The following is a 27,704-nucleotide window of genomic DNA, read 5'->3' as shown; positions in this document are numbered from 1 at the left end:
AAAAGTATAATTTTTTTAAAGCTAAGAATATAAATGACTAACCATTTTGTGAACATTCCACCAAAAAATAGCATTACAATCAAAAGTACAGTATCCAGCACATTTCATTCTAACTCATCAGAACTTAAGCTACTTGAAGGCAGGGATGGCCATTTTTACCTTGTATTTCCATGGAAGAAGTAGTTATTTATGAGTAGTCTCCTCCACTGGATTTTGAACCTCTTGAGGACAGAGACACGTTTTTGCACATTTCATAGATCTAGCACATAGCTGGTTTTTAATTAATGTTTACTGATTGATTAGCAAATTTTAAGCCAAACTGTCAGTCAAAACCTATCAAGATCACCTTTTGATATTTACTATTTCAGCATGAAAACACACAAAGTGTGTGACCCACACTGTCACTCAAAACATTTTTATTAAGTACTTACTATGTGCCAAATTCTGTATACTAAAGACTGGTGATATAAAGAAAGGTGGAATCATGGTTATCTGCCTTCCAGAAGCTCACAGTCTAACGGGAAAGGCAACCTGCAAAAAACCATGTACGTACATAAATGATATGAACAGTATGGATGAGAGGCAATCTTAAGAGTGAAGGCCCTAAAAGTTGGGTGGGGTGGAGCAGAAGGGGAGCCTTCTGCAGAAGGCTGGCCTTGAGCAAGTCTTGAAGGAAGCCTCAGAAACCAGGAGACTCCTGGAGGGAAGAAGAAAAGTACCTTCCACGGAGAAGACACAATGCCAGAAGATGGAATGAATGTCACAGGCAAGGAACAGCAAAAAGATCAGTGTAGCTAAACTACAGAGGATGTGAAGGGGGAAAAGTGTGAGAAAACTCTAATGGATAGAAAGGGCCAAGTGTGAAAGGCTTAAAATGCTAAATGAGAATCCCCCAAAGTTTCTTACTTGGGTGGAGGAAGCGGGGAGGTAGGGAGAGAGGGAAGACGAGTGTTGATCTGATCAGACCTGCTCTTTAAGAAAGTCCTTTTTTTGGTAACTGAATGGAGAATGGAGACGGACAATAAATGTGATACCACTTCTTCGAGGAATCACTTTGAGTTGTTTGCAGAAAAGAACATGAGCCCAGGGAACAGAAGCACCACCATCCCTTCCCAGACCACAAGTTCTGTTTCCAGTTCAGTACACCGAGTTCTCATTTATGGAGGGAGCTCTTGTGAAGAAGGGGCTAGTCACTCCCACCAACTGTTACCCAGAAGGAAGGTAACCTGCCTAAGCAGAGCAGCGAGGCAACCTAAGGGAGAGTTAAGAGGAAACACACTTCAATCAATCAATCAATTAATAAAAAATAAATTAAGCACCTACTAGGTTCCAGTCACTGTGCCAAGGGCATGGGATAAAACAAAAGAGACAAAAGACAGTCCCTGTCCTCAATCAAACCACTACTACCACCACTTTTAACACCATTTTCACACAGATCCTAGACGGCCTTGAATCCAAGAGTCTTGGGAACAGCAGCATCCTCAGACCACCAGGCTTGCTTTCAGCCCAGCCCCTGTAGCCCCCATGGAGAGGAGAAATAATTGTGGAGAAGGGGCCCACCTTCCTCATCACCACCACCAACAGTTGACCAGCTGTCACCAACAGGCAATTAGGCACAGGGGTCCTGGGAATGACAGCATCCTATAGACTATCAGTCTTGCTTCCAGCCCAGATTTTACTGTCCCGCTCTGGGGAGGTGACTCTGGTGGAGAAGGAATTAGTCATCCTCACCAACTGTCAACCAACCACCATCCACAAGGAAGTCAAAGCATGCCTAGCTGAAGCAGTTAGGTGTGTTGGGGAAGAGATAGGAGGGGAACATATGCCGAGCAAGTCAAACCATCACCAACACTACCTTGATCAGTATCTCTCCCTGACGCTGATGGAGAGGGCACAGGACTCAGAACCCTAGAGCATTAAAACAGCAATGCTTCTAGCCTCGACATCCACAGTCATCCTGGGAAGCAGCCCCTACGCATCATGGCAGCCTCTATAGGAGCTACAGTCACATCTTTGAAAGACCCAAAAGAAAGCTGCCGCACTTAGCACCCACTCAGAAACACCTGGCCGTGTAACCTTGAGCAAGTTACTTAACCCCAATTGCTTTAAAAAAAAATTTTTTTAAGGGTGGCTAGGTGGCACAGTGAGTAAGAGCTCTGGCCCCAGAATTGGAGGACCCGAGTTAGGTTCCAGCCTCAGACACTTAACGCCCCCACAAAAAAACTAGCCATGTAACCTTGGGCAAGTTACTTAACCCCAATTGCCCTCCCAAAAAAAGGCAAAAAAAAAAAAAAAAAAGAAAAAAAGAAATATATTCCCCAAAAAAAACTGGCCGTGTAACCTTGAGCAAATTACTTAACCCCGACTGATTTTAAAAAAAAAAAAAAAGAAAAAGAATGCTGCCACCAAAACCTCTGGCATTACCAAATAGTTCAACACCAGACACTCATAGGATTTGATCAGTGGAAATGACATTAAAGAAGACACATTGCCATCTGCTTTGTTGCTTCATTCTAAAATCCATGTGACCTTTCCACCTGACTTAACAGCTGAAACCTTCAAATAGGTTGTTTCCCTCCTTTAGAATGTGGGCTCTTAGAATGCAGAGATTACTTTACCTTTTTGTGCCCTTGGCACCTAGTATAGTATTTTTCACATGGAAGATGCATGCTTGTTTCATTCTTTTATTCCTTGATGGACTCAAAAGTTCTATAGGAACACTCTGAGAAATGCTGGATCAATGTAAACTTGGTGGAAGGCCTCTGGAAGCAGTGTGGTACAGGAGAAAAGAGCGCTCAACTTTTTCATCAGGAGAAACTTGGATTTAAACATGGTCCTCAATGCTTAATAGCTATGTGACCTTTTTGCCTAAATTTCCTCATTGTAAAAGAATAATAATTCTATTTTACATGCATGACCTGCCTCATACCGTGTTTCCCCGATAATAAGACACTGTCTTATTAATTTTTTGGACAGAAAAACACCAGAGGGCTTATTTTCAGGGGAGGGCTTATTTTAGTGAACATTGACAGAAATTTTAAAAAACAGGTAAATGTGAACAAAAAAATGTACCTTTATTCAATAATGAATTCAATAAAGAACAGGATGACATGCAATCTCAATAGGGCTTATTTTCGGGGGAGGGCTTATTTTAAAGGAATCTTACACAGTAAGGGGAGGGCTTATTTTCGGGATAGGTCTTATTATCGGGGAAACACGGGGTAGGACTATTGTAACCAGCAAGAAAAAAAAAAGAGCTACATAACTGAGTCATACTTGTTAACATTAAACGTAGCTTCTACTCAAGTACTACTCTGATGTCTCCTCATGGCATGGCGGCAATTCTAAAGTCTCAAAGGTAACAGCAAGTTCTGTACCAAACTGAAAAGGATTTTTTAGTACAGATAACAGACTATATATCTGTTGTTCAAGTGTCCAGCTAAGTGCTGAAAAGCTCACTACCAGATTGGATACCCACCCCTCTCAAAAAATTATTTTTGGCTCTAGCAACTTATGCACTCAAACCCCAATCATCATCTCTACTCACGCCTCTCAGAAGCATAACAGATTCTGAGTCCAAGGGAGCCAGAGGTACTGGACCAGCTTCCTCCAAAGGGATTTGTGTTCAAATCCACTCTGTATATAACATGAAGATACTCCGGTACTAACAATCATAAAGTGGAAAAGGATCACAGAGATACTCTTTGATCTCTTCATTTTCACTTCCATGCCCCCATCTTCAAACTATGTATGTCACCTTGACCCTGAGCTGTCTTCCTCATCTCCTTTATATCAGAACCTTGGACACTCCACCATTGAAACCACCCTGGGCCATGAGGTGAGTTTGTGCCTCTCTTCCCTAGAACTATGCCTCCAGGCTTCCATTTGCAAACTAGGACCTATCCAAATGACTCTGGCTCCTTTGCTACCTCCCCCTTTCTCCTTTATATGCTATCTTTCCCCATTCAAGTGTAAGCTTCTAAAGGGCTGAGATTTTCTTGATTTACTGTGTTTGTATCTCAGTGTCTTAGACATAATAAGCTCAATAAATAAATGGCTTGTCATGCATTCATTATTGAGACGAAGACATTGAAGCCCAGAAGGGTGTTGATTCCTTGAGAGATGAACAGTCGGACTCCTCTTAAAGATATTTTATGAGGTCTTCACGCATTGACTAGCTAATGCCTTATTAGGGATGTTTTATAACTGGTTCCTGTCCTGCTCTTATTAGACTAGATGGCCTCTAAAGACCCTTCTGACTCCTATTCTATAAATCAGTGGATTTAGAGTTCAAACCAGACATGAAAAGACCAGCAGGGAATGGCTTTCAGAATAGGAAGTAAGGAATACTAGATTAGGATCCAGTTTGAATCAGATGAAATTAGGCTTTGCCCATCCAGCTGAGGGCAGAAACATGCATGTCTAGAGCCTGGTTCTTTAGCTCTTCTCTCCATGTAAGCATAAAAAGGCTCGCTAGTTTATATTCTGCTCCCCAGGGCAGAGGAGAATTCTGCAGGGGAGGGGGGAACAAGAAGAAAGGACATTTGTGGAAGAAGTACAAGCCACTGAGAAGTTCTCATAATTCAAATAGCAGATCTTCTCAGGTCAGAAAATCTCTCCATCACCTTTCACCTACCCTAATTTTTCACACTCTAATGCATTTTCTATTAATTTAATTGAAAAAATATATTACAGCAAATTGGTTGCACAGAGTACCTGTCAGATTTCAGCATGTGTCAAGGAATCTATCCTAATTGACAGCTTTATACTCACAATCCCGTCCATGGTGGTTTACTCACAAATAAAAGTAACATGATATGACAGGAGAGAATTGCCCACACTAACATCATGAGGTTTTGATCTTGACTTAAGCAATAACCTAGAATAGCATAAGCAAAGTAAAAATTTACCCTTCCAGATCAAGTATGGGTTTCTGCTCTATTTGTCTAATGTAAGACACATTAACATCTAACAGTTAAAATATCAAAGAACTGGGTATCCTGGGTATCCTATGTTGACAGTTAACTGTAGATGCCAAGTATAGAAGATGAACTCTGAGTGTGATTTTTAAGTTGTCTGACATGTTTTGAAAAATCTTCTTAGACATCTATGGATAGCATCCTCACGTGCATGTCTGGCTTTAGCTCAAAACACATCAAGTTTTCCATTGTAAATCTCCATTTTTATATTTCCCTGGCTCAATTGTAAAACTTTTCTCTGAGCTAAAATTTGACAAATGTTTAAGAGCTTGAATTTTTATGCTCTTCCTTGGCAAGAAGAGATTAACCCAAGGTTTCAAATGACCTAATGTTTTCTGCAGTCCAAATGCCTACATATTAATCTGAATAAAATGTAAAGTAAAGGTTTATAGACAGACTCTTCAGTTCAATGCTTCCAAGGCTTTAAAATATTTCTATTAGGTTTTTATTAATATATATTACTGCACATATAATAAAAATAGTTCACATTTGCATGGCTCTGCATGGTACAAAGTATTTTACATATGCTATCCAATTAAAAGCAATCATGCTTAAATACAAAAGCATTATTATACTCACACACATGCACACATTAATGGTGTTATGTTAAGTACCAAATACGAAATAAGCCCAATCACACAGCTTAATTTATATTTTTAATTTATAGGCTTTACAATTTAAATATCTATGCACAATATATTTATTTCAGAAAGTTACTTTGTGGTATACATAATGTTTATAAATAAGGAATAATTAATTAATGAAATGACAAGAATGAATTCTTATCAAGGCTACTAATTGGACATATAAAAGCAAGCCATGCTCCACAATTGTATTTTCCACTCAGTCAAAGCTGTGACTTGGGAGTTATAAGTAATGTCTCCTTGGAAAAGGGCTCCTGTTAAAGTGAGAAGAGAATTTAGATCAGCTCATCTGCAATACAAATTGTGATTGGTAAAAGGAAGCAAAGTACATGGTTTCCATCGGACAGAGAACTGCTAATTACTTGGCACCAATGATCCTGGTGAAAAGGGCTTTGCTAGCCCTGTCAAAGAAACAGATTAGCTCCATTAGAGACACAAGGAAAACTGAACAAATCTAAAATTTGAGAACGCACAGAAGCTGGAAAAAAGTGAAAAACAATTCAATTTTATCTTTCAGAGCTTGCCTGCGAGACTAACGAGGCTATAAAACTAAGCATCATATTACATTAGAACTTTCAGGCAGGGCTGCCAAGGGGCTCCATCATGCCTTCAACTACAACCCTGCAGTAATGCCAGCTTTCAAAAGGGAACAAAGCATCTTAGGGATAAACCAAGAAATTGAAAATCTTCACTCTAGTCACCTTTATGCAGGTGTTTTTTTCACAAACAAACCTAGTAATGAGGATAATTTAACAAGAGTTTTAAAGTGGGTTCCAAGGCCCATTACTAAAACTAGGCTCCCAAAACAAAATTGCATCCTTGTACCTCCCTCTTTTCCCTATTTAAAGTCAAGAATTTCACTGATTGACCAATTTGCTTCCATGTTGCTTCAAATTTAGTTTGACAGCACTCAAATCATAAGCCCAAAGATGCAAGGCATAAGAGAAACAAAGTTAAATCTAAAGGATATTAGTCTGTAAAATAAAGAAGTCTTTTAGGAAAACTGGAAAACAAAGTCCATAGGATTGCTCAAGGCCTTTCCAGATGACTGATGCACTGGTAACTAAAGTTCTTTGGCACCACATTAAGATAGAAAACAAAGTCTACAATTCCTTCCTGTTTTTCTTCTAAGACTTCATGCTGTTGATGGGTTTTCATGCATTTAAACAAGCCCAAAGCCCTTGAGCTTGAACTTGGGTCTTTAAGACTAATGGGAAGAGCAAGGTAATATGGACTGATGGGGGTAATTTTCTCCAGTCCCCAGATGTCTATAGTCTTGTGACTTCAGATGTTAGTAATTTTTCAGAGTGTTAATTCCATTGGAACCAACCCTTTTTTCCTATATAATATGAGGCATTCTGAGGATGCCAAGTATCCATCCTTTAAATTCAGTAAGTCTTGTCTTTTGAAGGCAGCCATATCTTACCCAGGAGAAACCAGTAACTTAGGAGGTATTTGTCTGCATATGCATCTGAGTCAGAAGCTGATTATATATATCTTCACACTTAAAGAAAAAAAAAAGCAAAAGAAGAAACTGAAAACCTTTCTAAGGTTCACATGTTGAATAATTTGTGTTTAAAGGCCTGAGTTGAGATTTAAGATTAAACTAAGTAGATAAATGAATATTTCATGTAAAACAGCATGTTGAAAAGGCCTGCTATGTCTAGTTTAATTTTTTTGTATCTCCCAATCTACAATTTTTAGGCTGCTATCCATTTTCAGAACTATTTTTTAAAAATCAGCCTGAATACATTAGCATTTTATCTCAAAGATCATTTTAAACTTGTTCATTGGCCACATTTAGATCTCTGATGACTAAGACATAAATATTAACTGTGTATAAATTATTTATTATGTTATATCATACCATATCATGCATTATTCTGGATTGTAGACTTTTTGAGAATATCCTTAATCTGTGGGATTTAGGATTACAAAAGGAAACTACTGTGCACTCCTAAATCCTATCCCACAGAGCCAATATCATAGACCAAAGATGATATTTCTCAGGTTCTTAAAAATGAACTAATAAAAGAAAATGGGACAGTTATTTTTAAGGATAGTAGAAGAAAAGATCAAATGCCTACAAAGTATTGTCAAAATAACTGGTTGGTCCCAAGAGAAAGTGAAGACTATGGAATAACTGCTCAGAAGAAAGGTTAGGTACTAAAAGAATGAAAAGCCCCCGATTCACCAAAGCCTACATTATGTTAGAATACTATGAACAGGAAAGGAAATGGAGAATTGGGAACATGGCATGAAAGAACTCAACTCATTACCAAATGGCTGATCTCTTTTGGAGAAACTTCCAATAGTCAGAAGGACAGCTAGTTGTTTCCATAGTGAGGTGAGCAGGGATCATATATAATACCTACTGTCAGGGAACTGAGGATTTCCCTACAGCTATGGAAAATGGAAGTTTTGGGGTTTTTTCCCCCAACTTTACCTGCTTCTTCATCCCTAGAGAGGTAATTGATAGAAGAAAGACAAGAGAAAATATGGGCAGAAACAAAAATAAAATCCCTGCATCATTAAGAGTGCAGATAGATGGCACAATGGATAGTGGGCTGGGCCTAGCGTCACTAGGACCTGAGTTCACATGGGACTCCAGACACTTACTAGCCATGTGACCCTGGGCAAATCACTTAACCCTCGTTTGCCTATGTTTCCTCATCTACAAAATGAATCCAAGAAGGAAATGGCAAACCCTTCCAGTATCTTTGACAAGAAAACCCCAAATGGGGTCACAAAGAGTCAGATACAAGCCAACATCATTAAGGCGCTCCCATAATGAAGCATGACCAGACAAGCTTTTTATGTTATAAGCCTCATTCATAACAATCTTCCTACTACACATAACAGAAAGCAAAATGGGAAACCAAAGCTTGCTTCTTAAATCCATGAATGGAAAGGAAATCCTGTGTATGGGGAAAGGGTCCTAACTCACAGAAAGAAGCAAATTGCTCATCTAGGAGAAGGTCAAATTCAGGAATCAGACCATAGCACCTGTTACAGAGGTCTTTTTGGTAAGGGAACAGATACAAGCAAGACACTCAGTCCCGGGGTTATTAATCCTAGTCACTGGTACTTAAAGATCCATAGCTGCCACCAGCTCCCTTTCTGGGAAAGCTTTTCATTAACCCTTCAATCACTCAGTGCTGCAGAGAGAGTAACACCTACCCCTCAGAGCACAAGGCTTCCCTTGTAGAGTGTGGCACAGTGAAAAGAACTACTCGGTAGAAGTCATAGGCCTTGGATTCAAATCCCAGCTCTCCCACAGGCTACTTCTGTGTGGCCTCAGGGCAAGTCTCTCTGGGTGGTCAGGTCCTCAGGTTTTCATCAGTAAAATGAAAAGTATTGGACTAAATGACCTCTAAGGCCCCTTCCAGCTTAAAATCTATGATGCTTCAACTCGTGATTTTGAGGCTCTCCCAGAAGGCAATCATGAATTCATTTAGAAAAGACATAAAAAAAGAGTACACCTACTGAAGAACTAATCCTTTCTTTTGCCTACACCAAACCCTCAAAATGATCTACCTTCAGGTTTTCCAGTGGGAAGATAATTTAATCTAAGTTTCAATAACTCTGTCAGAGTGACAAGATACCCAGGCCATTGCCAAAGTTAATAAGTTCTGGGCCAAACTGTGCCCTGAGTTCCTGGCATGGAACTCTCAGTGATATCAACTCCAGCCAGTGGGAGTTGCACAGAAGCAATGATAAGGACAGTCTGACCTCAATTATGTCTGGAAGCAGGATTAATATTGTGTTCAAATCTCTATTTTCCAGGGCTTCCATTTCTAATTTTGGGAGAAGCTGCCAAATACGTGGGGCTCTGCCAACTTTTTATTTTCTTCCCAAGATTATGCATGACATTTTTCTCTCTCTTATTTTCACTGTTGTGTAATGCTGTCCTAATTGCTAGTGGCATTACTCACAAATAAATAAATTTTGCTTACTACATGCCAAAAGGAAAATGTCTGTTATTCAGTATCTCTTCTGCTACAGATCTTCCTAGAGTTCAAGCAAAACTTAAGATAGCCAATTAGCATGTCTATTTCTCAATCACCAGTTCTGTACCTGAAAAGAGAAGAATCAGCTCCACAAAGACAATGACTACCTAAAGTCCTGAGGCTTATCTGGTCTCAGATGAAACTCCTGGGGGGTTTTCCCTTTTGGAGAGGGAAAGGCAGGGCAATTGGGGTTAAGTGACTTGCCCAAGGTCACACAGCTAGTGTTATGAGTCTGAGGCCTGAACCACCTAGCCGCCTCTTGGTTTTAAGACTGAAGCAATCAAGCCTAAGGTCACACTGAGTGAGGGGGGAAAATCTGCTCTAAATAAAACTTAGAAGGATCCTAATTGGTCCTGGGCCATTCTCAGTGATATAGATCATAGTTCATAGATCTGGAACTGGAAGGGGCCTCTTATCACCAGTCCAATTCTCTCATGTTAGAGATGAGGAAACAATGTGCCCAAAGTGACAAAGCTGTGCAGTGTGGGCAGCAGAGCCAGTATTTTTACCCAATTCCTAGAATCCTGGAAAGTTATACTAAGTTTTGAGAACCCCTAGGTTTTGTTTCGTAAGGATCTCTTAGGCCAGCTTTTTGCCTCCCTGGCTGTGGTAGAATGAAGATACAGAAGATGCTGTTTACCTCCAAGTGAGGAGAGATACATTAGGCCTTTATCTCTCCTCTTCATGGATGTAACCCTGTGGCACACAACTACATGAACCCCATGGTTGCTCTGTCTGTTTTTTTTCTGTTTTGTTCGCTCTTTTCTCTTTTAAGTGGAGAGTTGGAGACAACTGAGACCCTGTGTGCTTGATGACAAAGTGGGTGGACCAGGGCCTGAAATCAGGAAGACTCCTCTTCCTGAATTCAAATCCTGCCTCAGGTACTTACTAGCTGTGTGATCCTGGGCAAGTCACTTAACCCTGTCTGGCTCAGTTTCCTCATTTGTAAAATGAGCTAGAGAAGGAAATGGCAAACCACTCCTGTATCTCTGCCCAGAAAATCCCAAATGAAGTCATGAAGAGGCAGACACAACTGAAAAATAACTAAACACCAAGACTTTAGGGTGAGCTTTAAGAAAGATTCTAAGGATCAAGCACACATTGCCTCAGCTGCCTTCTCACCTCCAAACTTCTCTCAGAGCCTGTGGACTCTCCCTGGAACACTCTGCCCACACAGTCCCCTTCTCTCCTTGGTGAGTTCCTTTGTAACGTCCACTTTCCTCTCCAGGCTTTGCTTCTGACCTCTAGCCTTCATGGTCATGTTGGGTACCTACCTCCCTCCCACACACCCTTAGCTTTCAAGCTCCCTTTTATGGGCTGCCTTCCCCTTTTTGAATGAAAGGTCCTTGAGGCCAGGATTTTCTTTTTACTTGGCACTTGTATCCCTAGTGCTTAGCATAGTGCCTGACCTGTAGTAAGCACTTAATAAATGCTCGACTTAACTTGACTGAAAATTCAGGCCAGTTCATAACATTTTGCAGCTAGAATGGACTTTTGAAATCAGTCTCCGTGGATGCCTTTCATGAAGAAATTAGCATGGGGAGAGGGTAGAGAGGAAGGCCTGAGTTCACTTAAGCAACCATATCCTTTGAACCTACAGAGTAGTAACAAATAGTTATTACCTTTTCTACACAATGTATACAAGCATTGTTGAATATACTAAACTAACAGTGTTTCCATAGTACACATAATGTTTACTCACTAGCCTATAACTGAAACTAACATTTCTAGAGCATGACAGCGTCAGTAACTCCATCCCTTAGGCTCGTGGTCCACCCAAAGCCAAAGCCCCTCTGGATTCCAGAAAGCTAAAACCTAGTGTTCTTTAGAAGATGGTCCACACCAAATCTACCAGAGCAAGGATTTTGCCAACTTACCTAATAAACAGGGTACCAGCAGTCATAAATCTGTCTATTAGACCTTCCTCCCAACTTTAATAGTTCTCACTTTACTTGAGCTTGACCAAACAGAACGCAGATTTAATGCCAAAATAAAGACTGGGTTTTTCAAGTATAACTTCTACTGGAAATATTGCAAATGTTCACATAAATCACCAAGCAACTGCTGGATTTCTTTGACCTTGGAGTCATTTCTTCTTTATTATAAAGCAAACCTCCCCTCACCATGCAATACTGACAGAGCATGTTAAATATGGCTTATGGAACCATGTTATTCCTTATCTACCTTTTATCCTTTTGTAAATTAAAGTGTTCAAACAGAAGGCTAGGATTATCAAAGCAAGATAGTCCATGGACTGGCATATTAATGAAAATGCTCCCTAAAGGGCCTGCAGAAAAGACTGGTACACTAATACACTGTTGGTGGAACTATGAATTAATCTAATCATTGAGGAAAGTAATTTAGAATTATGTTAACATAGTAACTAAAGTGTCTATCACCTTTGACCCAGACCCAAATGCACTGCAAGGCAAATATCCCAAGGAGGTCACAGAGCAAAAAAAAAGGTTTAATGTACACCAAAATTATTCATGACACTTTTTGTAGTAGCAAAGTAGAGGCCCATCAGTCAGAGAAGAGCTAAACAAATTATGGAACACAGTGTAATGGAATGTTACTATGTTATAAGAAATATTGACTATGAAAAATTCAGAGAAAAATGGGAAGGCTTCTATGAGCTGATGCAGAGTTAAGTAACCCAAGCCAGGAAAACAACATAAAAAAATGACTACAAGAATATAAATAGAAGAACAACAGTAAAAACAAAATTGCTCCAAAGAAGAATTTTCTTCACTAGGGAGATTCCTGCATCAGAAAAATCAAAGTTCCAATTTCTATCCCTATAAAAACAAAAGATGTTAATTATAAAAATAAAAAAAAATATCTTCCCAAACCCAGGAATGAATATCACTTACACATTTTTTTTTATTAACCCAGTCCTTCCTAACAGATACTCCTTTTTGTACTCAGTTGCTGACCTCCAGGGGTTATGAGGGGGATGCTTCAATTCTAGAGGTAGTTTTCCTTTTGTATTGCATGATTTTTGTTTTTAACTGAGATGGATTAAGAACTTTTAGCTTTAAATGTCAGAAACAAGAAAACAATTCCTTCTGGGTACCTCTGACAGAGCTGAGAAGTTTGAGAAGGAAATAGAGAAGGTAGGGATTGAATGAAGGAGAGGAAATGATAAAGGAAAAATGAGGAGAAGGAAATTATAAGCAGAAAAAGAGAAATAAAGAAACAAAGTCCTTTTTACCAACCTTTAGTAGCTTGTTTTTAGTCAACCAGCCAATTATATTTAAACACTGTCCACTCTGCACTGAGCTAAACCTTGCAGTGAACACTCTGGAGATCATTTACTCCTGAGTGAGGCTATTAAGAATGCATAATGACCATCACTTGGCTTGTATTCTCAATGCGAGGGTGGGGAGAACGGCTGGAGTGAGGAAGAGAATTTGGAACTCTAAGTCAAAAAAACAAGTGTTAATTTTTTATTTTAAAATGAATAGAAATAAAATCAAATGCTGATAAATTTCAAATTACCAAACAAGAGCCATCTTTATGAAGAAGAGGCAAAGGTTTACACATTCCATCCAGGCAGGTCACACACTACTATACTAGGTCAACTGCCACCCTTCAGACCCTCGCATGATAGTCCAAGACTATCTTTCCCATCCATCCCCACCCCCAGAAGCCCTGCTTCTGGCGTGGGTCCTGAAGCCATCACTGAGGGGGGCACAATTCATAACAACCAGTACCAATTGTTGACCAACAGCCATAGACTGGAAGGTAAGCCCGAGAGTCCCAGGAGTGGCAGAACCCCCCAGACCTGGTCCAGCTTCCAGTCCAGGACCTGGAACTATCATCCTAGGAACCAATTCCCCATGAAGATGTGTCTTGGCCACTGATTAATGGTTACTACAGACACACATATTGAACACCCTAAAAAGAAAGTTCCTACCACCAAATGCTTGGACACTATAAAATGGTTCAATATCAAAAATTGTTATGACATCATCAATGTAAATGACATTAAAAAAGGTGCATTCCCATCTCTTTTGTTGCTGCATTTTAAGGAGCATGGGTCCTTTTCACCCCACTTGCGACTGAATCTTTCACTATATGTGGTCTCTACCTACAGAATGTGAATTCCTTCGGAGCAGACTATCATTGTATCTCCAATGCATTGCATATACTAAGTACTTTATGAGGTTTTTTTTTTCTATTCATTCAATCTTTTAAAGAAAATCCCCAAAATCTACACAATCTATAAAGGATCTCCTACTTCTTCATCTCAACTGACAAATATTTATCAACTAACTACTAAGACATTGTATACAAAGTACTTTGAAAAGCTTAAAACATCATATAGGTATCAACTTTATTAACACTAAACCTACACACAGAACAATATTTAGGCATTGAGGGAGACCCAAATTTCTGACAAGACACTGCTCCTCAAAGATTACAGAATAAAAATGTGCCATGAGATTCCATTCTTTTATCAGTTCTCTTGCTACTACTGACATATTCTCTGCATCTTCTGTATGACCTACAAAACAAAAATGTAGGTAGTTCCTGTGTTAAGTCACTACTCTGTACCAATACTTCACTCCTTACGATTACTGGTTTCAGCTAATGCTTGAAAATACAAAAAGGACAATACAGTCAGGACACTTTAAACAGGAGCCCATTTTCTGTAAAAGTCAATTTGTCAATTCCTTAACGAGGAAAATTTGGCCCAATCCTACTACGGTCTGAACGGCCGCTACAAAGGGAAAGAATCAAACTTATTTGGCTTGACTCCAGAAGACTGAACTAGTACCGATGTCAGGAAGTTAAAGGGAACTAATGGAATTGTCAGTGCCATAAAGTGCATCCTAACAAAGCATCCCCAACAATGAAATGGGTTCAGAGACAGGAAGTCCTCCATCATATGAGATAGAAGAGTTTGCAGGTGTTTCATAAGAGTGGATGAACCTCTAAAGCTTCTTCCAATTCTTGATGTTCCACTGCTCTCTAAAGAAGATATAATTAAATTGATTGTTTATGTCTGAAGAGAAGACCAACTAATTTTTTTCAGAATTTATTTATAGTTTTCAACATTCATTTCCACAAGATTTTGAGTTCTATATTTTCTCCCCATCTCTCCCCTACCCCCACCCCAAGATGGCAAGCATACTGATTACTCCTTCCCCCAGTCTGTCCTCTTATACATAACCTCCCATCCCTCCTCTTTCCCCTTACTTTCTTGTAGAGTAAGATGGATTTCTTGTTTTTTGCTTTTTTTGGAGGGGGGAAGGTAGGGCAATTGGGGTTAAGAGACTTGCCCAAGGTCACACAGCTAGTTTTTGTGTTAAGTGTCTGAAGCCGGATCTGAACTCAGGTCCTCACGACTCCAGGGCCGGTGCTATATTCACTGCCCCACCTAGCCACCCTAGCAAGATGGATTTCTATACCCCATTGCCTGTATATCTTATTTCTCGGTTGCATATAACAACAATTTAATTTTTTTAGGTCATTAAAGGTATTTGGATCATCTTTATTCTCTTAAGAACAGATTGGGGGAGGAGGGCACAAAAACAAACATTATATTAAGCCCCTACTATGTGCCCGGCACTCTAAGCACTTTACAAGTGTTATTTTATTTGATCCTCACAACAACCCAAGGAGGCTGGTATATCATTATTTCCGTTTTTCAGTAAAGCAGACAGAGGTCAAGTCACTTGCCCACAATCACAGGAAGAGTCTCAGGCCACATCTGAACGCAAGCTTGACTGACTCCAGGCCCACTCTATCCACTACAATACTAAACCACCTCAACGTATAGTGTTTTGAGACTATAATTAATGTGATTAATAACAGATAGCTTAATTCTGATCAAGACAATGATCCAAGACAATTCTAAGGGTCCCACGATGAAAAAATACTATTTACTTCCAGAGAGAGAGATAACTAATGAACACTAAGTGTAGATTAAAGCATACTTTTTTCACTTTCTTTTCACTTTCATTTTTTCCTTTTTTTTCAGTTTTTCCCCCAAATGGCAATTATGGAAATGAGTTTTGCATGACCTCACATGTGTAATTGATATCATATTGCTTGCTTTCTCAAGGGGTGAAGGAGGAGTGGAAGGAAGGGAGTAAATTGGGAACTCAAAATTTCTAAAAATGAATGTTAAAAATAAAATAAGGAAAACATTAAAAAAAGATGGCTCAATAAGCTATAAGTAAGCACTCAATAAATGATTTATCTAGTAACAACAAATATGACTATATAATACATAGTACTGATATGTCTTTTAGTGGAAGAAATTGAAGTTTCTCATCACTATATTTGAAGAATCCCATGAACCACATATATATATACTTTGCCTTTCACCTTATTTTATGACAAGTCAAACCCCAAGTGTGTGTGTGTGTGTGTGTGTGTGTGTGTGTGTTTTCCCAAATTCCTTCTGATGGACAAAATAAATAAACCTACCTTTGACTGCTAAAAACTATAGCATGTATGACCTGGACTAGTCAATTTCTATTTGTAAGGCCCTTAGATATAAAAGAAAACCCTCCTTGGCTTTTAAATAATGGAAAATGTTTCTATAAAAGGTTCAAAGAGCATTAATGTAGAGAGATTTTCTAAAACATGACACCCACCTATCTGATGCTATGCTATGCCTTAAAGCAAGGAAACAGAGGACCATAAGATTCCTCTTCTGAAGGTTTGTCTCTCCTCCCACCTGGAAACCATATTAATGAGAACTGCTTAATCATAAAAGGAAAATTCTCTTTTGGGCACCATAAAAGGAGTTACAGGGCATAACTAAACCCCACCCATCTTTTAAGGCTAAGCTCAAAGGCCGCCTCCTTCAGGACACCTTCTCTGCTTCTGGCATCTCCCCCACCAAGTGATGTGTCCCTCCTGTTCTTTGACTAGCTTGTGACTCTCTTATCAGATCACATTCTGCTTTGTGTTACAGCCATGTTTCCATGTCTTACTTCCTGTAATAGATGATTATCCACAAGGCAAGGACTAAAAACTCAAAAATGGGAACTAGTGATGCCTTCTTTATCCTTCTATACCCTCACAGTGGCTAACATACAAGGGGATAACTCAAAAAATTTTGGACAAACTGAATAGTTACTTCATCCCCTCAAAAGAGAAGTCTCACATTCAGCACCGTGCTTACCATGAGTCATCCCAGAAAGGGAGTGGAGGATGGGAGGCAGAGGGAAGACTGCAAATAAACGGTGGCTGCCAAACAAAAATCTACCTTATCACTGCATTGTCACGTCTTGAAGTTTCCCCAAGGACTGACAAATCAGGAAGATCTATATATTTTCTCAGGCTTACCCAAAGTGGACCGTGTGAATCTTGTGTCAAAACTCTCCCTTGAACCCAAAGAGTGGCGTGTTCCCTAGGCTATGAGCCAACACTCCGTCATGTCTGCCTGACGCTTTATGTATGAGAAGAGTCACTTGATAGAAAACCAAAGATAAGCCTGTTTCCCATTGATGGAGACTCTAAGGAAGAAGAGAACATTTCAGCCTTACTTGTTGGCACCACACTGCCGTGTTCAATGCTAGATGCCATAGGCTCCCATGCTTTCCCTCACATATGTCTCCCAACTCCTGACGTCTGAGAAGTCTATTCTGGTCCTCCTTCATTTTAGTGCCTTCTCTCCAATTTATCCTGCACATAGTTTGTCTGTATATAGTTGTATGCATTTCCTCTCCCCTATTAGACAATAACCACCTTGAGAACAGGGTCTATCTTTACCTTTCTCTGTATCCTTTGGCACACTCCGTATCCCTACACACAGCAGGTATTTCATAAATGCTTGTCGACCTGACTATAACCATTCAAACTGATCCTCCTGCTACTGGTGGCAATATTTTGGTGCGTCTACAGAAAGCTGCTTCTTCAAAATCTTATAGGCTCACTATTGTATGACCATATCACCAACTCTACACACAACCAAGTCAACTGGTCTGTATTACATCAAGTACAGCACCGTAAACAGACTTTACAGAATGGACAACTGAGTCACAGAGTTCAAGAAGCCATCCAGAAGGAGGAGGAGAGCTAAAAACAGAAAGTGCTTTGACTCCATTTCCTCTGATACAGATTAGCACTTCAGTCTGCCTCTTTCCAGGTGCTGAGTCTTGGGCAAACAGAGCCAGAAACAATTTTAACACTGTGAACCAGAGAAAACTGCAGGACTGTGTGTATATATACTTTTATTTGAACATGTCAAAAAATCAGACTCTACCACCTACTTATTCCCTGTGCTCCATTTAAAACATCTCTGTTTTCCAAGAATACTCAAGAGGATATTAGCCAGAAGATTTAATTCATGCTCTCTGTCTTGAAATGCACTTTTCTCTGCTGACAGGGAGAATGATGCTTACTGTCTAGCACAAGCAAGCAGGCATCAGTTTCCTAAGGGGAATTGGATGATTCATACTCTGCGTCATAGGGAGGAAGAGGCAGAGGCAAAATCACTGTATTCCTAGCTACTCTTTCACATGGATCTATGTAATTAACACAACAGAATTTGCCCTCCATAACACTGAACAAAATAAACTTTTAACAACACACAAGGAAGTTCAGTATTATCATTGGAGGGGGCAACAAAAAGAACCGGTGCTTCCAAATTTTATGATATAGACATTTAGAATCTTAAAGCTTATTAGACTTTAAATATATACATGTATGTACTTCTGTAAAAACAAATGCAGATATACACACATCTTTCTTTTTTCTAATATCCTGCATCAGATATTAACTATATGATCCTAGTATAGTCACTGAACTACTATCTGCCTCAGTTTCTTTTATTGTAAAGGTAGAGATAATGATAGTACCTACCTCTCAGGGTTTCTATGAGATCAAATGAGATATTTGTAAAGTCTTAAAGTGCTATTCGAATACTAGTTATTAATATTAATATGCACACAGAAAGACACATTCCACCCTTTATAAGCATTCATCATCTTCATAGGCATTTTGGAACAGAAAGAAATATGCGTCAGGAAATGGTTATGTAAAGACTTCCTATTTCACTTCATAAAATTATTAATTATTTTTAAAATGGTCTCAATTCTTCAATGGGAGAATAGAGTAGACAAGCTTTGGATGTATAATTAAAAGGACCTGGGTTCAAAACTTTTAACCCTGATGCTTGATACTTGCATTCCTTTGAGCAAGCCACTGAACATTTCCAAACCTGTTTCCCTAACCTCCAAGTGAATGCATTAGATAAGACAACCTCTCAGGTCCCCTTCTAGCACTAAATCTATCCTCTATACACATGTTGACACCAATAAACATGGTCATGGGCTTGGTTCAGAGTAGTAAAATAACCTGGGGAAGGGCAGAAGAAAAAAATAACAAAAGAATGCTAGGAAAAAGCAATTTTTCCCATCTCTTCATCATGGAATTCAATGTAAAGGAAATTTACAGAAGACCCACATTATAACACACAATGAAGTTCCATTTTTTACACAAAGATTTAAATTATCATTACAATTCCCAGAAATTTATCATTCCTTTACTAACTACCCCACAGAGACTATCTCCAACCACATCAGTCTTATGAAAGGGCTGTGTACACAAAATGCCAAAATCTATAGTAACAGATTTTTTTAAAAAGCTTTCCCTAAGACTCGTGTATTTTGTCATAGGACTTGTTCAATTTACAAGGCATTGTTTATTGCTTCTTACACCTGTTTTAAAAGGCAAAACAGGAGATTTGATTTAATCACATATAAAACCACTGGTTTTATCCATTTGGAAGAGGGTGTTAAAATTATACAACTTTTAAGACTAGATCCTGCCTGAGTGATTTATTTTTCTCAGTGAAAAGATTTTCAGAAAATCAATTAGTATTATCTTGCTCTATTAAAGTTTGAAGAAATACAACAAAACACCACTATCTCCATTCTAAACACACTTACATTTGTTCTCTATACAAGCTATATTAATGTGCATATCTCAATTTATACCCTTTTACATAAACTTCCTTTGTGCTATAGTGTCTTATAAATTTACATTAAAGCTCTCATGAACTTCCTCTTAATCAAATATTTAATATATTCTGTATTATACCCCACTCAACTTTGCTAAATGGCATTTAGCTTTTTACAAGGAGTAAATGTTTTTGCTAAAGAGAACTAAGCTGAATTTCTGGAGAGGACTTCAGAATCTAAATTATTAAAACTCAGTAAGCAGGATTTTTTCTTCCCCTCCTGGAACCACCAACACATATAAAAAACAATCAGCAACCACATTCTGAACAAAACTGATAAATGCAGCAGACCTGCTAGGAATACTCTAATCACCAAAATGAAAAGGCTATCTTTGTCTTCCAGCAGACCGGGCAGCTTGACTTACTCTTGAGGTGCTGAAGAAGGCTAGCGTGATTGAGATTAATAAATTGTGGCTGGCGGCTCTGAGGACTCTTAAAAACCTACTACAGGTTTCCAAGGCTCTGAGAAAGCCATTCCAGCCAGCTGGATAAATAAACATTGTAACCTCAATTTTGGGGAGAGATGGCCCTCTCTTCTTAAAAATCTTAACTACAGATAAAAACCAAAGACTCATCTATTCCCCTGAGGAAAAAGAGAGAATGTCCTAAAGGCTGCCATTCTCTCTGACTTCTATTTCACTCTCTTATCACTTTTCATTTGCTTCTTTATTTTTAATAACCTATCATCTTTAAAAAAGAGGCAATCTGCTTTATAAATCTTCTTTCTAGTAAAATATTTAATTCATGACAAAAAGGTCATGGTAGTCGAATTCTAAGTGACCCTCTGTGTACCTAGGCTTTGGGAGAGTTTATAACTTCTCATATACAAGGGCAGACTCATACACTTAATTTAATACAGCTTAATGAGTGCAAATTAATGTAGCCTCAAAGAGTATTCAAAAAGTATTTGCTGAGGATGAGTGCCTACTATGTGCTGAGTACCATGGCAGAGAATATGACATGGTTACCGCTCTTGAGATTGGTATGCTTTTGAAAAGAAGACAAAAACATAAACTACAACACAACAAACAGTATGATAGAAATACGTCTTTGGAGTTCAAGTTCTATTTCCAACCTATACATACTGACAGTGTGACCTCTCAGCACCCTCCAAACAACAGTAAAACTTTTGTTACAGATTTATGGAAGGAGTTTTTATACCAGGACTTCTCCAAATTGATGAAATCAGAAGTCTGAACTGAGAAAAAAAGGGGGGGGGCAGAGATGGGGGAAGGAGATATAAAATTGAGTCCTACATTGTGTGCTATAGTATGGTTGCAAACATTGTTAATATTTCAGAAGAGAGAGAGATCAATGGCTACAGTAGTCAGAGACTGAAGGAAAGGAGGACCATAAGGATAAGTGTATTAAGGTTGGGTAGAGAGATAAATTACACTGCAAACAATGGATAGTCTAAATCTTGAGCAGAAGGAACTGAGCACTCAGCTGAATAAGGGAAGATCTGGAGGATGATTATTTGGAAAAAACATAGGGCATGGCCTTGTAGTCTCTAGTTCTCAGTTGCCTCCCTCATCTGTAAAGTGAAGGTCCATCCCAAGGTTAAATTTGTGATCTTATGATCTGGTGATTTGAGTGGAAATTATGAAACACAATGTAAAATAAGATTAAGTTATCCTGATGATGTTCAGGCACAAAACTAGCCATGACACTCTCTACCCTACCTTAGTTAGCAGCACCTTGTCAAAGAAAAGAACATTCCAATTCACAAAGCGAATACTGGGCTTAAAGAATATGTCACACTGCATGGCCTAAGCACACCCTTGGTGTTAAACATCGGTGTTTAAAGGATCATACATCTGAAACTCAGACAGGCCTGACTGCCTTGTCCAATCCTCTGATCTTTACCAATGTGGAAATGAAGCACAGTGGCATTAAGGGACTTGTCCAAGGTCAGACCAGTGGCAGGTCCACTGACTCCAGGTCCAATGTTATTTTCATTGTACTTCACAAAGCACATTCTTCTTCCACACTTTTACCATCTATACCCTTGTCTTCATTTATGCTCCTAGTCTATTGCAATATCCTCCTGATTCATCTCCCTGCTTCTGATCTCCCCTCCCCAATCCATCTTTCACACTATCTTAGCAAAAAGCTCTGACCATGTCTTCCCCCGCTCTGTAGAATAAAATACAAAGACCTCTGTTGACATTTAAAGCCCCTGACAATTTGGCCTCAGTCTATCGTTCCAAATATATATTTTTTTCAGTATTGACTCCCCTTCACCTAATCTAAGTTCTAGCCAATCTACAACTTTCATTACCATTCCCTACCCCGCTATAAAACATCATTCCATTTCCTGCCTCCAAGCATTAGCCTAGGCTTGTCTTTCTTGTCTAGAATGCCCCCCTCTTCATTTCTGCCTTTAGATTAACTAGCTTCCTTCAAGAATCAGCTCATGGAACAGCAAGGTGACACAGCAGATACAGCACCAGCCCAGGAGTCAGGAGGACCCAAGTGCAATCCGGCCTCACTAACTGTGTGAGCCTGGTCAAGTCACTTAACCCTGAAAAAAGTCCCACATAAGGTCCTTCCTGATCCAAACAAGTGGGATTGTTACAAATTATTACCCGTCTTTTATATACATTTACTTCTGTCTACTAAATAACATATTATTATGAGATCTAAATATGTAACATGATCATATATCTAAAGTGTTTTGCAGACATTAAAGCACCATATAAAGATTAGCTATTATTGTTGTTAAGGTATTTGATGGCAGACTCTGTATCATTTTTGCCATGGTCTCCCTAGCTTAGCACAATGCCTTAAACACAAATACTTGCTGAAAGAATGCTCCCCGCCACACTCCCAAAGAAGTTACTCTCTGAGAAGTTATCGTAGTACACATTCATACTATTAATTAATTAATACTAATATTAAATTACTTTATTTATTAAATAAAATCACAAATTTATTCATACATCTGAAACTCAGATGGCCTGAATGTCTTGTCCAATCCTCTGATCTTTACCAATGTGGAAATGAAGGTACAGGCGCTTTAAGGCATTTAAATATTAAATTAAATACTAATACTGAAACATTAAAATATTAAAATACTAATATTAAAACAACTCAAAACATGATGACAAAGACAACAATATGACTGTCTTTTCATTCACACAGCAACCAATATGACTGATGCTTGTGCTATGTGAATGGGTTGCTAATATATGAGGGTACTAAACAAAAGTATTGATCAGCTAGGGAAATGCCAATGACTGATAAATCATGTCTACTCAATAAAATCAGCAACAGGGTCTCTCTGAGTATTTCTTTTTAAGACTGATAGAGAGTATGGGGAAAACAAACATGGGGAAGGCAACAGTTAACAGTCTGTTAGGTTAACTGGAACATTACTGGCTAGAACCAATGTCATTTGTACGTCCTGAAATAATACCAGGAAAACTACCATAAAAAAAGAAAAAAGTCATCTACTCAAGCCGCATTGCACCAGTTTATAACCTTGATTGAATTAAAATACAAAAGAAAGCTCATTCATCCAAAAGTTCACTTTTCAAAATTCCTGGCTCTTTATGCTGTTTTGACCAAAAGTATTACTACCGAGATGGAATTCTAATATACACAAGCTGTGACTAGCTGGAAACATGACAAAGGTAATATAATTTTGGTTCATTCATGTAGGGGCCAATCTAACTGATATGCAGGCTATGCAAATAGAGTTGGAGGGGAACTTAATATAAGAGGATGCCAGGTTTTGGTCTGGAAAAAACCCTGGGCTTCCCAGAACACAGAATTCCTATTCAATGTGTAACATTACCCTTATCCCTTGGGTAAAGAATCCTATTTCCTAGAGAACTAATTATGTAATCCACTTCATGAATACAAGGTTTTCTGTAATTACTCAAGTTAACAGGAAAATAAATACAGTTATGAACATTATGCCAATAATCATCAAGAATATACTGAAGGTAGAATCTATAATGCAGAGGGCTCTTATGAATCTTTCCCTCATATTACAAAATCAAAAAAGACAATGACTGTGTTTAACTATGACCCCACAGCACCTAATTGCTGGGCTATGTGTCTCTATCCTTTTCTTGACTCTAACAGTGTGTATTCCTCAAAGTTCTATCCTTGCTTCCACGTTCTCTCCCACCTGTGATAAGGTGGGTAGCCAGTAATAATAAGATTAGGTGGTTACAATTGATATGGGACAGTGTATCTAAGAAGGGAAAGTAATTAGGCAACCCACAAGTCAGTCCCCCATTCTACATCTTGAAGTCAAGGACAGAACCTTGAATATAGATATCTTGACAAAACAGTAAGTTGATTTTTTTTGTTTTTCTTTTTTTTTTTTCTTCACAGCACAACTACACTTATAACAGGTTTTGGATGAGAATTCATAACGTAAGTAATTCTTTTATTTTTCCCAATATCATGGCTACCTTCTGTCCAAGTCCTCCTCTATGGGTACATGGGAACTGGGAGACTAGAGGTGTCTGATCTACCCAACAAATCTAGTCAAACATTTAAGTGCCTATTGTGTACAAGACTCTCAAAATGAGGGGAAAAAAAGTTCCTGATCTCAAGACACTTACGTTCTTACAAGCAGATACAACACATACAAGTTCACACCAAATACATTCAGAGAAATTTTTCAGGTGTCAGCATTTTAATTGATGTTTAGATGGGATATAAACAGTGACTGATGGTAAGTTTATATCATCTAGTAAAGCTCAGTCTGTGTTAAATGTGGCATGCTTTTGTAATCTCCAGGAGAGAAAACAAAATTTTTGCCTTATCTAAACTTTACATCTCTACCAGTAGCTGGCAGTGCTCTGGACAAAAGTAGTCTTTTACAAACTGTTCACTTGAAATAAATTAACCCCAGGTTGGGGTGGGGTAAGGGGGGAGTGCAGTGTAATTAATGTAGTTTCAACTTAGCTGCCAAGTGAGATGAGATGCAGACAAGCCAGAGCACTCCACTGATAACCATGTAATATAAAATGACATTATAAGAAGACTTCCAATTTGTGAGTTTGATGGCCTTCATAGGGTTTATAGGAAGGAGGACATGAAAGGTCTCCAACCTGCACAGGATCAGGCATGGGGTGGTTTTCAATATGCATGACCAGATCTGCCCCTGACTCAGCAATCCACTTTCTCCACCAAAGCCCAGCAAGCACCAATACTTTTCCTACTTCCTCATCCTATTTTCAACTTCCTTTATGTGCTATCTTCCCTCACTAGAATATCAACTCCTTAAGGGCAAGGACTTTTTGTTTGTTTGTTTGTATGTACATTCTCAGCACTTAGTACAGGCCAGGTACATAGAAAATGTTTGATCATACTTGTTGACTTGTTAAAAGGGTACTCACTTGGATGAGAAGGATCACTGAAGTGAGTAGTTTCCTTCATTTCCCCAGAAAGAGTTCTATACCTGACCTGCTATGGACTGCTGGAAGTTCACCTGTTCCCAATCCCTTGCCTACCTTCAGGAGTGCATGCTATTAGGTGTGGCCCAAGGGCAACCAGGCAGAAAAAGCCAGAATGGAATATGTGAATGGAAAGATCACTGCCTTCACAATGGAATTTTTCTAAGTCCAAGTAAACAAGGATTTATGAAGTACCTACTACGTAAAAGGCACTGGGGATAAAAAGATGAAAACAAAACAGTCCTCTACCCTCAAGGAGCTTACAAAAAAGTCCCAAGAATAAAAAAGGGGGTGGGCTATACTGGGGAAGATATTGGTTAAAGTGATGCAGTGGAGACAAGAGGGTTTAAGTGTAATGTTTATGTTTAAGCAAATTATGTTTAATAATTCTAGCTTATCTGTCTTCTGTAACTTCTCAAAATCTAGATCTTCCATTAAAAAGACACTGCCACAATGCCTCGCAAAAAAAGGTGCCATTATTCATTTCTGGGAAACAGTTTAGAGTTTTCTTCAACTTACTTCTAGCCTAATGAAGACTGCAACAATTACTGATTTTAAGCACCACACTATATTTATACAATATACACATATCTTGACACCACTGCACATGTGCGTATGTTTTCTTTCCCGAAATACGATCTGTATTCTAACAGTGTCTCCTGTTTTCCCCCAGCTTGCAGCTGTTGCATTGGCAAGTTTAATATTGTTCCCATGCATACCATAGAGTTTTTCAGTTTAATTTTATCTCTAACATGCTAAAAAGAGATTTAATTATTTTTATTAAAATGACAATAAGGAAATAATTTCCAACAATGGATGTCTAAGTGAAAGGGTTTGTACATCATACATTTGCGTATGTAATTATCGAAATAAAAATGTCCTGTTTTTCCTCTATTAAAAATATTTGGCTTGCCTCCTTGTCTCTCTGCCTATAGAACAAAAGGAAGTAAGTTTAAACAGAAAGATGTTTACCAACTATAACATAAATTAATGTTTGTAACTTAAAATAAGAAAGCAAAACACCAAGGTAGAAGAGCCTTTATAAATCATCTTTAAATCAACCCCTTCAATTCCAAATCAACCCCTTTAATTCAACAAACATTTTTTGGTGCCTACTGTGTGCAAGGTGAGGCTAACACTACAAAAATACAAAACAATTTTCAGTTGAGTAAACTTTAATCTCAAGCTTTTTTACCTTCAGTGTCTAGAAAAAAGTCAACATTACCCAATAAAACAATCAACAAGCATTTGTCATCACATTAGCAAGTGATATTTGTTTCTATTACAGAAATGAAATCAGTGAAATATATTCATACCTAGGATGAATAACGCATTACACTTTTAATTTCAGATTGGAAAACATGGGACAATTAAGTTCTGTAGCAAAAATTTTTAGCTTTAGTTCATCTACAAAGCCAAATTTTGCCAAACTTAAAAAAAAAAAAACTCTTTGAAGCAAATATACCCCATGCTTTGAGATCTCTAGTGGATGTGTATATTCTCTTTGCTGATGATCAAATTCTAGCCAGTTATACTGAAAATGTCAATTGAACACAAAAATACTCAGCTAACATTAGTCATACAAATATTCATCTTACTCAAAAGGCAAGTGGACAGCTGTCCTATAATCCAATGTCCTTTAGGATCGTAGGTTCAGTGCTAGAAAGAACCTTAGAAGTTAATGTAGTCCAACCCCTTCAAGTAAAGAAACCAAGGTCCAGATAAGTTAAGTAATTTGTCCAAGAGCTTAGATCTGAATACCAAGGGCCTCTGTTTCCAAATCCAGAATGCTATGCATAGTACCATACACTTTCTTCATCCCACTCTGACAGAGTTAACAGTAGCCAAGTATAATCTTATGCAAAAAGGTCCAGACTATGACATCAGTTTATCTTCCTGAAAGACTCAAAAAGGAAAGCCAACTTAACCCTTGGAAATTCCAAGTGAAGAAATTTTGAAAAAAATAAAGTTTTTTAATCTTTATTTTCCTCTGAAAAAATATTATCTTCTAAAAAATGCAAGGGACAGTTCTAAACAAAGCCTTTACAAACTGTTGTAGATAATCCTGTCTCATAATCTTGCTTGTTTTTAAAGAAGGTTATCGTTAAAATTTCAATTATAAAATAATTTCCTTTAAATATACTTCACCAAGTCAACTTGGTGATGAGATGTCCACTCAAAAGGAGATACAGAATTCCTTAAAGATGACAAAACAGTCCGAGATAGTTCTATTTACACAGCATTGAACATATGAAATAAAGATCCAGGATCCTCCTAACCATTTAGGGAAGTTGTTCAGATCCATTTCACTAACTATGGGTACAAAATCACCACCTCTATTTAGTATCAAAGTATCCAGAAAGATAGGGAGAGTTTCCATAGTATATAGAGCCTAATCAAAATAGGAAAATGTCTGAATGCTTCCCCAACTTCTGATGTTCCACCTGATGGCAGATTATTTCCTCTTTTTTGCTAAAGAAGCCCTAATAATTAAAATCTCATTTACATCTGAAAACAATAGAGAACTAGAGAGATAAATACAAAGAACTTCTACTCCAGGTAGGTAAAGGGCAACCTATGCACCAACTTTCTAGTCAGTGGTGCCACAAAAGTTTTGCATAAACACCTAAAGAAACCTGGCAATCCTAGATTTCATTTTCAATTTCCCA

The 27,704-nt window shown here is 38.4% G+C and overlaps 1 protein-coding gene across 2 annotated transcripts in view; it reads right to left on the bottom strand.

The window, feature by feature from the left end:
- SIPA1L2 (signal induced proliferation associated 1 like 2) overlaps positions 1 to 27,704 on the bottom strand; it is a 255,321-nt gene that overhangs the window by 143,824 nt on the left and 83,793 nt on the right. The window lies entirely within an intron of this gene.

The sequence above is a fragment of the Petaurus breviceps genome, unplaced genomic scaffold (genome assembly GCF_028583685.1).
Source record: "Petaurus breviceps papuanus isolate PSGF00001 unplaced genomic scaffold, PetGlider_PUasm1.0 90650, whole genome shotgun sequence".
Lineage (NCBI taxonomy): Eukaryota > Metazoa > Chordata > Mammalia > Diprotodontia > Petauridae > Petaurus > Petaurus breviceps.
This window is presented reverse-complemented; position numbering and strand designations above follow the sequence as displayed.